Here is a 13604-nt window from a genome sequence, read left to right as displayed (position 1 = left end):
CTTCTTTCTTTACCATAGGAATGACAAGATCTTTGGGAATGTTTTCATTACAAATGTACTATGATGAACCCGTTATACCTCTATGTTAAGGATTTTTGACTGGAACCTCTGTATTATGTATATCAGTGTTAGTCATAAGACACAATTCCATCCCATACATTCAAATCGACCAAAGTTAAATGCTCCTCCAGTACCCCTGACACACTGATGGGCCATTTATTACGGCTTACTAGGGCTATGTCATCCGCAAAATTCGTGGTCAGTACATTGCCATTGTCTGCTGTATATAAGATAGTAGGTTGTCAAATATCTCCCTTCCGCGTTTTTGCGCTTTATTCAATGCTTTATAAAAAGTGTTATAGTGATCGAATCTAGTTCAAATGTGCGCCGTTTCGTTCGATAATTTGTTTCCATCTAGACGGCAACTTCATAATACCCCCTCATAGAAGCCCCCCTCCATATTTGCGAAGAACTCAGACAGCCACTTTTCAGAAGCCTCTTTTGAGCTCAACAACCTAATAAGTACATATATAGAGAGTTGGGCCTAGGATACTCCCTTAAGGTACATCAGCCCTTATAGATCATTCATCAGATATGAAATTTTTTAAGTAAGACGCAAATGTTTACTACAATTCGAACGGTAATAATGTTTTAATTTTATATAAAAGCGCCGTCCTGTTGGAACCACATATTGTCAAGTTCATATCATACAATTCGAGCCAAAAATATTCCGTTATCATTGATTCCCATTCGCAGTAACGTGCCGGTCTTGATCATCACGGAAAAAGTACGGCCCAATGACGCCGTCGGTCCATAAACCACACAAACCGTAATTTTTTCGGGATGCAATGGTGACTCATGGAGTACGTGTGGATTGCTGCCTGACCAATAACGCATATTTTGCTTATTGTCAAAGTCATTCAGACAGAAATGATCCTCATCGCTGAAGATGATTTTTCGATGAAAATCCGGTTTCAAGTTGTTGCTCAGCCCAATTTACGAATATAAGACGATTCTGGTCAAGCGGCTTCAGTTCTTGCGTCAATTTGATCTGGTAAGGATGTAGGTCAAGATCTTTTCGCAAAATTCGTCACAACGACGCCACAGATATGCCCAACGCTTGAGAATGACGTGTGAGAAACTGATTCGGGTCTTACTCAATTGATTCGTCAACGGCAGTAATATTCTCGACTCTTTGTCTCACTAGCACGTGAACATTTTACACTGTGCCTGTGGATTCAAATTTTTCCACTAGATGCTCAATTGTTGATCTGACAGGACGATTATGACGACCATAAATTGGACGTAGCGCTCTTAAAGTTGAGGCCACTGACTCCGAATTTCGGTAGTAAATTTTAATAATTTTGACTCGTTGTTGGATCGTATGTCTTTCATTGATGGAACGGCAAACCTTACTGAAGAAAAATGTCAAAAGTGCGGGAAAAAATATGGCATTGTTTGCTCGAATTGGTGAAGAATTATGCACATAAAAAATGTCCTTACTCCTAATAATGGTTAGTCTTCTTAATTCGAAATATTTCGGGTTTCCTTTTCATATTTAACAAAATTGCTACTTAAAAAAAAAAAGAACTTTGAATGTTAAAACTTCTTTATGCAACAAAAGTGCACACAATGTTTTCGTTTTCTTAACGATTTGCTTTCGGTTCTTTAATTAAAGTTGAGCTTGAACGCAACCGAAGTCGAAGCAGTTGAAGCTTATTCTATAATTTAGCAAAAGATAGCCGGCATTCGGCTATGTGTAAGTATAATTATTTAAAAGACGTACTTACTTGTACTTACATACATCCATACATACCAAAATGCTTGAGTGCCGTCACTGTCAGAGCAACGTAAGAGTCTCAGTTACTAGAGAATAAAGCGCACAAAGCGATTGTAATGGCGGAGACGTCGAGGATGATAAGTCAATGCTGACACTTTCAAGCAGATAAAATAGAATATTCACTAATATTTGTATATGTGGATGCAAAGAACAATGCGCTGAGTGGGAGGTTTACAGTGCGTGCTCGTGTTTGTAGTTATTTAGCTAACTTTAACGAGATGTATGCACGAGTTCAACGACGACGAGGATCATCACCATATCAACTTGATTACAGACTTGCAGATAATCGCGCCATAACAGCAGATCACTGTTCAAAGTGACAAGTCGTGGCGCGAACAACAGACGAGAACAAGTACCAAACTAGAAATTAAATATCCTTTGGATGATATTAAATACTTTTTGTTGAAAGTAAATATATTTATTCATACAATTTGAAATAAACTGGAAAAATATGTTTCATAACGATGACAGTGTGCAAACTGAAAACAGCGTCAAAATGATTTAGAACAAACGCTAATCTAATAAAAAAAAACTTGACAAGACTAATGCAACGTTCTTGTGGAATTTGTTCATTCAAAATAATGTGATGCGTGAGAGTTACATGAAGAGTAAACAAAGTATCGTATGTACTTTTATAAGTAATGCATTTTTATGAATATGAAACTGACTATATAAAAGAATATTAAGCAGTAAATAAATAATACTAGAATGTAACAAAAATTATTGGAGCAACAAAAAATCAATGGAAATATTTTATCAAAATTTACTTTAAATAATAATAAACGATAAATCCATCGATAATTTTTAACTACAAAGGACATCATTTATTAAATATAATACATAAATTTAAATATTAAAAATTAAAAAAAAAAAAAATATTTACATACTGAACCCTTCACCCAGAACTATAAATGACGACTTATGCTATTCAACTCAGTGTTTTTAATGTGGATTATGGTAAGGCTTTGAAAAAAAAAACGATACAATTTAGATCAACGCTAGGAATTTTTCGCATATTTATTGCTAACTATCAGCTCTCAAATTTGAGGCAATATTTTGAGACTAATGCTAGAGACTGTTTAGTGAATAGTAACTAGTCCCAAATTAAGACTTTACCTCAAAATGCCTCAAATAAAGACTAGAGACTGGTTACAGAATCCCGCTATAAGACTAATGTGAACTATTTTTCGAATGAAATTTTTTGCCTTATTCCATATTAATCTATAGTTAGTTAGTTTTCAGGAGGAGGAATATCTTATCCGAGACTGTTGTTTCGTTTTCTGTGGGTTTTTTTTACGTGGCGGGTCCTAAACCCAGCGCACAACCTTGGGGAAGCGATATTTTGCCTTCTCACTTTAGCTTGCCTTCAAGTGGATGTTCTTAGGTAATCCAGAGGATACTTGTTCTAATGTCAGTTGTCGTGAACTACTTGAGCCATATGTAAAACAATCGTTTCTCGCTACTCACAAGTGAATGGCGCTTAGAGAACTTTCCTCACTTGCGTGAACTTCTGCATCTGACTCCATACAGTTTAGATTTATTTGGGCCAACAAATTTTCAAATTATTAGTAAGGGGTTTGATATATCCTAAATCTGAAAATCTGTGAACAATTCGCTAGAACAGAAGATATATTGGAAATCATTTAACATGTCTTCACATCCATGCATTATGGTCTTAAAGTGCACTTTTATTGGATAAAGCAGACAAATCAATTAAGGGGTCGGTCGTCTCAGTGTGAAATTATCGAGGAATCGATTTTTTTGTTGCATTATCGAATAGTATACATCTCAAATTTTCTATTCGAAATTCAAATTATTACGGTCCCTACAAAGTTTCTTGTAGAAAGGGAGCAGAGTGGGGAACATAGCGACTTCAATCTTTAAACGCGTTTTTCTCAGAATGGTGTTTTTCAAAATGGTTTCCACTCTCAAAGGAAGAGTTTTGAAGATATTTAGTTTCAATTTGGAGAGAACATTTTTAATATCATTCTCTATCGCGCTATGGAAGCCTTTTTTTAAATCTTCCAATTTTTTTCTACGAAAAACTGTCAAAAAAATTAACAAATTCGATACTTTTTGTGCAAACCGTCGCCATTTCGTCAAATTTTAAAAATAAGAATAAAAAAATCATTTTGTATTCCTCATGAATGTATTTATTTCCAAAAAAACGGACCGATTAGTTAATTTCAACGTTCAAAAAAATCACGAAAATCAGTGATTTTTCGGAGGGTTACACTGAGACGATCCCTTAAATTGAAATGTTTTCTACGAATTAGAGAATAGTAATAATACGAAAAATAACAAATGAAATTACACAATCGCGATTAAAGTAAAATTACTTCAAATTCTTGACTTATAAATTGGTAATAACTGTAAAATTATCATTTTTAGTACACAATTTTGAAAAACGAAATAATAATTATTATCGAAGTAGTAAAAAATACTTCGAATTCAACGATATACGACTTGCAAACGGTCGACATTCTCGTGTAACAAAATAAACAAACAATATATCAACGTGCAACAACAAAAACACATGTTGAACTTCGCGTTTTACAATACAATCTGAACCACAACAACCACATAAAATCAATTAATTTATTACATATAGACGTCGCCTCACATGGATTCACACTCCATTGAGAATTCTAGTCAAAAATAATTCCACTCAAAACACCGTTAACTATTTATTTATCCCCTTCGGCAGGTAGACAAAGAATTGTTGAGACAGGAAAAAGCTAGAAATCTCAATATTTACAATGAAAAGTTAAAGTATGCATGGCTAGAAGTAAACCTACTCAAGTATTTACTCATGTCAATAAAAATTACAATAAATAACTGAGTTGTACATATGTATACAGTGTGATCCATTTCGAGGTTCCCTACTTTTTTAATGAAAAAAATACAGAAACTTCAAATTTAATGGGCGAATGTTTATTACTATTCGAAAGAACATTCTTTGGTATTTATTTTTGGAAGATTATCTCTTTCAAATGTTGGCCGCGGCTACGTCTCAGATGCTTCATCCGTTGAGACCAGTTTTCGATGACTTATTCGAGCATTTCGACTGGTAACTGGCGTGATAGCCGTGATGGTTTGCTTCAAGGCCAGAATCGAAGCGGGATTGTCCGCATAAACTTAGAATTTACATATCCCCACAGAAAAAAGTTTAACGGTGTGATATCACATGATCTTGATGGCCAATCGACCGGCCCAAAACGTGAAATTATCTGCTCACCGAAGTGTTCTCTCAATTAATCCATTGATTGATGCGATGTGTGGGAAGTGCCAACATCTTGTTGAAACCAAATGTCCGCCGAGATCACGAGCTTCAATTTCAGGCATTAAATAGTCAGTTTATCATAGCGCGAGAACGGTTGGCATTGTCGGTTTCATTTTTGAAGAAATATGGACCGATGATTCCACCGGTCCCCAACCACACGAAACGTTGTTTTTTTTGAGTGAAACAATAGATCTTGAATCTCTTCAGGGTGCTCTTCTTCTCAAATGCAGCAATTTTGCTTGTTTACATACCCCCTGAGCCAGAAATGGATCTGATCGCAGAACAAAATTTGGCTCAACAACGTCGTATTTTCTTGGAACTTTGCAAGAGCTCATAAAGCGTAGCAAAGTCGCTTGGGAAGATCGAGCGGCTGCAGTTCTTGCACAAGCTGTATTTTTTACGCTTTCAATTTAAGATCTCGACGTAAAATGCGACAAGTCGTACCATATGTCAGTCGGAGTTGCTGCGAACGGCGTCAAATAGACTCTCCACGGCCTTCGTGCTACGGCTGCTATATTTTCTTCATTACGTGCTGTACGTGGTCTATTCAGTCGAATATTGTCTAACAATGAATGCTGGGTCTAGAGATGGGTTATGGCTGTTGCGAATAGTACGCTCAGTAGGCTGATTATGTTGACCATAAGTTGAGCGAAGCGCGCGAAACACTTTCTTTGTAGAACGTGAGAATTTCGTAATAAAGTTGAACGATTTGTAAACGTTGTTCAGACTTAAGTCTTTCTACATATGACAAACAATAGTGAATAATAATAACATAACAGCTTGACATGACTCACGAGTGGTCTGTCGAAGAAATACTGCTAAAGGGATCACCCGTTATTATATTATAGAAATTTAGATTGGCACGAGTTCCTGTAACCGTCTCTCACAAATCAGCTCGCAGCGCAGTTAGCTCAATATTGTTCATAATCAATTCTACGAAGTGTAGGCTCAGGTTTTTGACACAGTATAACTTGCGAGTCCATTGACTAAAAATATGCTTGATGTAACCTTTTGCTGAGTATTGAAATCACGTAAGTAAACAACTCGGAAAGCAGTTGAAAACGAAAGCGCAATGTGGCTTTTGAGTAAGAGAAATAATTACTGCTTAACATTCTTATTACCGAGAATTTACCAGCGACAACCAGCTGATTGATCAAATTCCTTTTACTTCCAAGGCTCAGAAAAAGAAGATCATAAATCCAAAGAAATTAAAAATATTTCATTATGTAAGTTAGGACACCAAGTAATGAATTTTTCAACGCACTTCGGAAAGGTTACAAGATCAAACTGTTGCAAACTCTATTGCTATCGGTCTTACATTTTACAAATTACAGGGGATTGAGAATTTTCGTTGATAAAAAAACTTTTAATAAAAAACTAAGCAAATATTTGCAAGCCTTATTAACAGTGTTTGGAAAAAATACTGAAATTTTCAAAAGCTCTACCGCACTCGTATAACTTTACCGCATCTTATCAAAATTAAATGTCAAAGTCCTTAACAATAAAACGTCATGATATCATACAGAGATTTTCAAAGCTAAAAGGTTCTTAAATAGTGAATAATCAAATAACTGCCTTTCTCGACACTTGTAGCAACAAAAACATTCTTGAAGTAATATTAAGAAATCTCGAGTTCATCTTTAAACGTATATAAATCAGGATACGTTACAATATATATATATATTAATGTAAACTGTACTGACGATTGCCGGTCTTTACATTCAAACACATTTATCATTGCTTCACAAAACCGAAGATCAGATCAGCTGCATTGGTCATCTACAATTTTCTGTTATCACACCGTTTCGATTCCAGCACCTACAGTTGCGTTGCATTAAGCGTTAAATACCTTGTCATTGAATAAGTCCATAGCCCACCACTTGATGGTGAATCAAATAATAATACTTTATTCATGTTCAGCTCACATGAAAACAACATTTTGACCCATTTCAAGAATGCCACACCAAGTAGAATACAAGCAATTCAAAGTGATTTTAACCTAATAAATGTCGTCTATTGTGCAATTGCAATAAACACGCTGAACAACTGCAATCAAGACAACAAATGCAATGCAAATGGAAATAGAAATGTATGCAATTGCATTATCCTTTAATTTGTGCAGCGCGTAGATTAAGAATAGCTGTAATGTGTAGTTGTATACGTAGAGAGGCATTTCTTATTTCTGAGGCTAAGCGAAAACGATGCGAGTACAGTTAGGTTGATTGGGATGCTGCCTACTAAGGGAGGACGCTGAGAAATAAAAAGAGGACACCATCCATAACAGGATGAAAGTGTCGCTATCCACGTCTAGATATACATATATACACTAGTATGTACATATATTGTAGGTTATGCGCCTCAGGTTCAAGGGCACCACCAGTGCAAACGTTATTATTAATAGCACTAGACATTAGAAGAGCGTAGAGTTACCCCTTGTGGAATGCAAACTCAGTGAGCATGTCGCTAAACAGCGCGCAAGCGAAAAGCGGCGTTAAAGTGATCAACGCATTAAGACGGTCGAGCCGTCGTTGGAAGAAGAAGAAGAACGAGAAGCCGCACATTTTTCGTATCAAAGAAGCTACAATTGATTTAAATTATAATTGAATAGAAAGCAACAAACACAAAGCAATGACAACAACCGAAATAAAAACAACTACAATAGAATAACAAAGACTAAGGTGCATACAACAACAAAATGGCGGCCTGACGCAAATGGATAAATAAGCAGGAAAGAGAAATATAAAAACAAAATTGCTTTGTCGGCGTCAAGTATATGTATGTATACATATGTACATTACTGGATAAAATACATATATATGTATATATAGTATATATAACATGTATACATATACTTACATATATAGTATATGCCTATGTACTCGTATTTATAATTACGCATAAATAGCAAAACTTCTGCGAGTACGTTATAGGGTGTAAGGGTCTAAACTGCACTGAATGTCAAAGTCAGCAAGTCACAACAACAACAATTTCCCGTACATAAATAGAAAAAGCCGACACTTCCGGCGGCGCTAGCCGGCAAGTTCTATAAGAGAAGATAGAAAATTTGCCGAGCAGAGTGGGACAAAGAGTTCACATGCTTAATTAAGGCAATAATTGCCTGCCGAAAGACTACATCAGAAAAATGTGTAATTAAATCTATTTGTAGAAAAGTAAGCTCGGCCTACCACGTTCTTGCGTTCTTGTCATGTCACCATTCTTCTCTTTGAGGTGTAATCTTACATACAAATATCTTCTTCGTCTTTACTGGCGTGGACACCGCTACGCGGTTATAGCAGAGTTAACAACAGCGCGCCAGTCGTTTCTCCTTTTTGCAAAGCGGCGCCAATTCGAGTTACCAAGTGTAGCCAGGTCCTTCTCCAACTGGTCTTTCCAACGGAGTGGAGGTCTTCCTCTGCTTCCTCCGCCGGGTACTGCGTCTAATACGTTCAGAGCTGGAGTGTTTCCATACGGACGCCATGACCTAGCCAGCGTAGCCGCTGTCTCTTAATTCACTGAACTATGTCAATGTTGTCGTATAACTCATTCAGCTCATCGTTTCATCGAATGCGATTTTGGCCATTGCCAATGCGCAAAGAACCATAAATCTTCAGCAGAATCTTTCTCTCGTTAAATCGCAACGTCGACTCATCAGATTGTCATCGTCCATGCCTCTGCACAATTTAGCAGGACGGGAATCATGAGTGACTTACTTGTATAATAGAGTTTGGCCTTAGTTCGTCGAGAGTGGACTTTACTTCTCAATTGCCGCCACAGTACGAATTAGCACCTGTTGGCAAGAGTTATTCTGTGTAGGATTTCGAGGCTGACATTGTTGTTGGTGTTAATACGGGTTCCAAGATAGACGAAATTATCGACGACTTCGAAGTTATGACTGTCGACAGTGACGTGGAAGCCAATTCGCGAGTGCGACAACTGTTTGTTTGCCCTCGTTCACTACCAGACCTATTTTCTTAGCTTCTCTATACAGTCTGGAGAAAGCAGAACTAACAGCGCTGTTGTTGAGACCAATGATATCAAAATCATCGACGAATGCCAGTAGCTGTACACTCTTATAAAAATATTGAGCATTCTTGATTCAGCTCTGCAGCTCGAAGGAGGATGGAGTCAAGTGTAGAAGTTCACGCAAATGAGGAAAGTTCTCTGATTGCCATTCACTTGGGAGTGGCCAGAAACGATTCTTTTACATATGGCTTAAGCAGCTCACGATATATTTAGTATACTAGATATATATTTTCAAAACCCCCTATACTTTTCGAAGTAAGTTCCGGCAAATAAAGTAAAGTGTGGACAACAAACACACTAACCTAGCATTGACCTGACTGACCGACGATGATCCTCACACCCGGCGAACAGGGTTGCATTCTGCGTTTGCGCCTTTCTTTAATAAACGCAACGCCTGTTGTAATTTCAAGAATTCCCATCATTGTTGTGCTCATAAAACTCACGTCCATTTAGCTGAATTGTGCAAAGAAAGAACTCTTTTAGATTGAGATTGATGTGACAATTGTGTTTGAGCGTGCGCTGAGACGAGAAAGATCACGATCATGGATCAAATGGAATGGTTGACGCGTTCGTGTATTTAACAAGTACATAGATTTGTTATGAGTGTATGAACTCGGTTCGGTCAGAGGTTTTTGTGGTGATTTAATTTACTTGTCTACTTTTATATAAACGTATTCTTTTCAACGAACATTTGCAAAAAAATGGAACATTTCTAATTTTGCTGAAGCTACACACATACATATGTACATACAAATAGTAAACATAAATAAATGAATAATGAAGTATGTACCTAGTACAAACGCTGGTAACGGTAATGGCTCCAGGTTTTATGTACATATTGTAGACTCACTCACTCGTTACCGAACTACGCATTGTGTTTTGATGTCATCGTTGTATATAGTACCTCTGTACATACTTACGTATGTACCTGCATTAATACATATTGAATTTAGAAGCGCATTGTAGTTGTTTGGGAAAATCGCGATAAATTTGATAATAATATGGGAAAATTGTGTTGCTTTTTACAATTAACTAGCTATCATTTTATATGTGCAACTCGTAAACATTCAAGCGGTCTGGTCGTGAATGAAAGCGATCGGCGTAATACTAGACGAAATCGGTTTTGAATACGATCAATTTTGATTGAGTTTTTAAATTTAAACTTTGCTCTGCTGCACGCATTTTGGTATCGTCAGAAAAGCGAAGGATATAACAAATTTCAAGTTGCAAAAGAAAGGTTGCCAAATTTTTATTAATTTATGTCAAAAGCTTCTTCGAAGACAATCAAAAAGTTAGAAAAGTTTTGAAGTTTATTCGTGCTGGTCCGATGTCACTCAGAATTCATACGATACTGAACTCTCTCTAATCACTTCTCCCACTTTTATACAAGTTTTTAATAGTTTTTACTTATAAATGTAATTGTAAGTAAATAAGTTTCAACTATTCAAATAAGAAACTTGCTTACATTAGATGAATTTTAATTTAGAAATTTAAATAAAACATCATTTTCGGCTAAACAAAATTTCTATATATTTTTTCACCCGAAAAATTAATTCATTAAATCCAAAAAGCGTCAACAAAACAAATTGAACCTGTCAGACAGACGAGCTGCGTCAATACTAATTTGATTAATTATCATGTCAATTTGAATGATTTTGAACAAAAAGCAAAATGGACACATTTTAACTGTGCTTAATAAGTTCATATGTATATAATGTACAAAGAAGTTTGTATACAATTTGCATATTAATGACCTCGCTTCCACTGAGTGTGTGTATCATCTTGAAAATATTACACCATAACCTCAAAACAACGATAAAACTGAGAGATTAAAATTTTTGAAAACTTTAATCGGGAATAGTAAGTTCGAAAACTATGTATTTTACGTCTTCTGCACAGAAAAAATATATACATTGTGACAAAAAAGTACCCGGAAACTGAAAATAAAACGCAAAATATTTGATTATTCATCAATATTTATTTTGTCGCCTTCAAAGTATGCCAATGGTTTCTCCAGTCCACGAAACACTTTTCATAAGCACTTTTTGCGATGATCTTCAGCTCTTCAGCGAATTTTGTTTCAACTCTTCGATCAACTGAAAACGGGTTCCACGGAACCAGGGGAAACAAGAAAAAATCACAAGGATCCAAAACTGGTGAAAACGGTAGTTGATCGATGGTAGTCATTGCGCTTTTGGCTTTGAATTCGGTTACAACCGTGTCTCGATGCGATGATGCATTATCATCGCGTGATATTATGTTCTTCTACGATTCCGGCCGGCCGCCTTAATCCGGCTAAATAGAACTCCTTATAGACCGTCCGTCCCTCCGCACCAAATTCATGATGCACTAAATCGCGAATATCGCAAACAATTACCATCACCTTGATTTTTGAGCAGCTTTGGCGTGTTTTTTTTTTTTGGTTTCGGCTCGTGTCTTTCCCTACATTCGATGATTGCTGACTTGTTTGCATGTCAAACTTATAAACCCATGTCACAGCGGCAGTTATAATGTTCTCCATGAATGTGAAATCTGAATTCGCACGATTAAACATGTTCAAAGCGACCTGTTGACGGTACTATTTTTGAAAAAATTTAGCTTTATCGGGGCGAGTCGAGCAAGAACGCATTTCATGCACAAAATATCCACCAAAATCATTCGAACTCTCTTGCCATCTCTCGAGCACTTCACTTTTTTAGAGCAACAGCAATAGCAATAGAAAGCTCAAGAAAAGCATAGATATCTAAGAAGAGCTAGAAACGACTTTAGACTTCTCAGACTTAGGAAACCATATCTACTGAAGTACTGGTCAAAGCTAAAGACTCTGTGCATTTACTAGTGATTCAGGGACATAAGAGCCCATTAGAAGTTATGAAACTTGAGCTTTTGAATAAATATGTTCTGATACAGATCTTGGTTAATTCTGCGCATACTATTGTATACATATGACCTAGTGTATAACTTGCTCATATGTATATCTTATAGTTAAACACCTTGTATCGCTAACAAAAAGTTCAAAAACTGCGTTAGGGATTTAAAAAAGTAATAAGAGGTCACTGCTGGTTGGTAAAACAGTCAAAATAAAATTCTGACCAGCTTATCAACACGGTTATGCACATATAAATATGTACTAATGTGCTCACTCGTACCCACATATATGTTTACATAGAGAAAGAGACACAAGCCATGTTGTTGAACAACAAAAAATAACATAATGTAGTGACAGCAGCAACAATTCTGATTTCATTTGAGTGGCAGATGCGCAAATATGTACCCGTGTGCTGGGTAAACATGCAAAGCCGACGGTGCGGTGGTGATAAATAAGGCACACATTAATGCTGCGACACAGCGAGAGTACTGGCCAAAGCACAAGTGAGCTAACACAAGACTTACAACGGTACATATACACGTTCCTGTGTGGCAGTGAAGATAGGTGTGATTATTGGATATGCATACCAATGGCGATATGTGGACAAGGTGTTTAAGATGAGAAAATCGTTGATTGTTGCATAAAGTATACAGGTGTTCATGTACAGTACTGCCTCGCTAAACAACAACCACTTCATGACATACTGAGACTGGACAGCATACACTTGAATACTATAGGGAGCAAAATGAGAAAAAAAGCGATTTAAAGTTATACTTTATACTACAATTCTATCCGCATTTTCTGGTCTACCTTAAGTGGCTAAAGTCTACTATTTTATTCTACAAATTTTGAAAAAAAAAAGATTTTCTATTTTTGATCGATTTTGTTGCTTTAGCGAGATAACAACACAGTCGCCCTATTTTAAGACCTCATTTAAATGTTTTTCAAATCTACTAGCTGGCATTTTTCTCGAAACTGTGTTTTCGAAGTCGGTTGGCAAAATTTCTCGAGAACTATTCAACCGATTTTCATGAAATTTTACACAGGTCTTTGAAATGCAATTTTTCAAGACTTGGACGAAGAATTTTTTTCGATTACAACTATTTGAAAAAAAATGCCGCAAAATTTTCACTGAAATTTTTTTTTTTATGTAAAAATGTCTGCCAAAAATCAAATTTTTAGTTTTTTTTTCTGCGTCCAAGTTTTAAGTGAAGGTTTTAACTAAAACACGTATTTTTCACTTTAGATGATGCTCTGAGCAGTTATCCAGCCAACGCGGACGCGTCTTTTTTCCGAAGGGTCACCGGAAATGGTGCCGCAATGGCCGAGTTTACAATATTTTTTTCCAAAAATTTTAGAATTTCTTTGTTAATAGTGTATGTTTGCAACAATAAAAAAATTCTAAGAAAATATTTCATTTTTTATATGAGAGGAAAATTTTTGAAAAAAGGCTGTTTTTTTACCTGAGAAAACCCATTTGACCCCTTAAAAATGTTCAGCTGTCTGATTATCTATCACAAACCTTCACTTTTTAAGTGAGCAGTAGAAAACCGTAATGAGACAATAATATGAAATTACTACCAGCCTTT

The 13604-nt window shown here is 36.2% G+C and overlaps 1 protein-coding gene across 4 annotated transcripts in view; it reads left to right on the top strand.

Annotated features, from left to right (window-relative positions):
* The first annotated feature begins 2056 nt into the window (after positions 1 to 2056).
* The window catches only part of LOC126767660 (transient receptor potential channel pyrexia), a 23957-nt gene continuing 12409 nt past the window's right edge, over positions 2057 to 13604 (top strand). Inside the window, exon 1 of one of the 4 annotated variants that reach the window (XM_050485149.1) lies at positions 2057 to 2248. The gene's annotated coding sequence lies outside the window, so the exon portion shown is untranslated. Of the gene's footprint in view, positions 2798 to 13604 lie in introns of all 4 variants that reach the window. The other 3 variants (XM_050485148.1, XM_050485147.1, XM_050485146.1) reach the window with 3 other exon arrangements.

This window comes from Bactrocera neohumeralis, chromosome 2, assembly GCF_024586455.1.
Source record: "Bactrocera neohumeralis isolate Rockhampton chromosome 2, APGP_CSIRO_Bneo_wtdbg2-racon-allhic-juicebox.fasta_v2, whole genome shotgun sequence".
Classification (NCBI taxonomy): domain Eukaryota; kingdom Metazoa; phylum Arthropoda; class Insecta; order Diptera; family Tephritidae; genus Bactrocera; species Bactrocera neohumeralis.
Note: the sequence above shows the minus strand (reverse complement) of the source record. Positions and strands in the feature narration are given on the sequence as shown.